Source organism: Suncus etruscus, chromosome 19, assembly GCF_024139225.1.
Source record: "Suncus etruscus isolate mSunEtr1 chromosome 19, mSunEtr1.pri.cur, whole genome shotgun sequence".
In the NCBI taxonomy this organism is placed as follows: Eukaryota; Metazoa; Chordata; class Mammalia; order Eulipotyphla; family Soricidae; genus Suncus; species Suncus etruscus.
Window position 1 is genome coordinate 7,501 of NC_064866.1, and position 2,306 is coordinate 9,806.

Genomic DNA, 2,306 nt, shown 5'->3' on the forward strand with positions numbered 1-2,306 from the left:
TTTGCAAGAGTGGAAACATTTCAATATCTCCTCCTCAGACACAGCTATCCCAGAATCAGATTCTTTTTCGAACACATTCATCTTATGTCTCACTGTAAAAACTACTTGTGAAACTCCCCTGCAGAGAAATATTAAATTCATAGAGAAAACGAACAATATCTGCCAAATACACAAGCTTAGCTACCCACCCATTCCTTGTCCAACTGGGGCTGTATAAAGTCAGAGTTCTGCTCTCACAGGAACTGCACTACTTCTTCCCTCTTGCCAACAAGGCGAGAGAGCACCCTTCCCCTGAACAGCCACTTCACTTCTTCATGGAGAAGATGCTAGTAGAGGGCATCCATACTCTCACCCAGGGTGGTGAATAGCCTGGATTTGATCACAATTGTGAATTTTGCAAATTATCTTTACTGTGTCATCTGTCACATAGTTTAGTTCAGCAGGGAGTTTTATTTTAATCCAGTCTATCATACAATGAGTGGATACAATGTACGGGTGAGCAACTTCTGTTTCTTGTGACTACACAAAAACACTGAGCTGTGCACAGTGTATCATCTGTACATACATCAACACATCAGATTATTATTCTGAGTGAAATGAATCAGAAGGATATGTGTAGACACAGAAAAATCATTTGTGGCATATAAAAATAATAAATGGCAATATGGTAATAATATCTACAGAAAATAGGGATGAGGGACAGGAGGACTAGTCCATAATAGGAAGCTTGCCATAAAAAGTGGTGAGTTCAGTAAGAATAGAGAAAGGTACATTATGACATTGGTATTTGGAACTTATAACTCTGGACAAGAACTGGATGCTGAAAATGGATAAGTGACATGCATGGTACCCTTTAATTAACAATATTGCAAACAAGTGCTATAGCTCTTTTAGAATTTGTCCAGCAGGCCTTCTGGTCTCCACCAAAAGGCACCCTTAAAAAAAAACAAACAATATTGCAAACCACAGTGTCATAAAGAAAAGTTTGCAAACCTCAGTGTCATAAAGAAAAAGATAGAGAGAAAAAGCAAAATGCCTACCCTTGACATAGATAGAGGAGGGTGAAGGGGAAGAAAACAAGGGACATTGGTGGTGGGGAAAGTGCACTGGTGAAGGGTAGTGTACATTCTATGATTGGAACTCAAGTATGAATAATTTTGTAACAAGTGTGCTTAAATAAAACATTATTTTTTAAATGTTTCAGGCACTCTATCATAATTCCTTTATGATATATCATATGCCTTTAACAAAGTGTCATTTTTGTTTTCCTGTGTATTTTAGTTTGGTTTCTTGCAGCATACACTAAAGTGTCAATAGGTTTTTTTTCCTTTCAGTGAAATCACTATTTTTCTCTGGAACACTGTTCTTGCTTTTAAAGATTGTTAAAAGGTTTTTCTCTTTTACCTGTTTCATCTCCATATTGTAGGGTTTCAAATTTTCAGCACATTTTGGTTATCAAGAGAAAACGTTTTGAAACATTTTGCTTACTTATTATCAGAAATCAAAGCATTTTTCCTTGAGAAGGGTGTTCACTATCCGGAATTAACAAACGATCAGTGGATTCAAAAACTGTATTTCATGGTGGATGTTACTTCACATCTAAATCAGCTTAATCATAAACTACAGGGGAAAGGAAACAATTTTTTCGATGTTAGAAGAAGTTATTTCTTTTGAAAACGAATGATCTGTTTTTGCTCAAGATTTTGACAGAGAAACTTTGATTCACCTTCCAAGCCTGTTGAAACATTGCCAAGAAAATAATTCTGATATTGACATTACCTATTTTAAAACAGCACTTTTAAATATGAGGGAAGCTTTTCTCAAGAGGTTTCAGGATTTCAGAAACAGCAAAGCGACGTTGGCCTTTGTTAAAAAAAAAAAAACCTCTGTATGCCACTGTAATGGAATTAAATTTTTCTCCCTTTAATATCGACATTGGCAACTTTGAAATGCAATTTCTGGATTTAAAAACAAAGAACTGTGGAGCTCGAAATTTGAACGTCTTTGTACTAATTTAGAAAGATTGGAGAAACACAAATGCCTGGAGAAGGAAGACATGTTGATTTTTAACACCTGGAATAGTATTCCTGACTCAAATCAACTAAAAAAAGCTAGCATTTGCTGTTCTTTTCTTGTTTGGGTCTACATATTTATGCGAACAATCATTTTCAAGCATGAATCTTACCAAGAGTAAATTGAGAAATTGTCTCATCAATGAGAACCTGGAATCGTGCCTAAAATTAAAAACAACATACAAACCAGACTTACTCAATATCCAAGGAAACGCAAGGCCATTGTTCACATTA

At 35.6% G+C, this 2,306-nt stretch overlaps 1 non-coding gene across 1 annotated transcript; it reads left to right on the forward strand.

The window, feature by feature from the left end:
- The first annotated feature begins 874 nt into the window (after positions 1–874).
- Positions 875–936, forward strand: LOC125997748 (U7 small nuclear RNA). The gene has a single exon (XR_007491770.1). It is a non-coding gene; the product is annotated as a U7 small nuclear RNA (small nuclear RNA).
- The last annotated feature ends 1,370 nt before the right edge of the window (positions 937–2,306 follow it).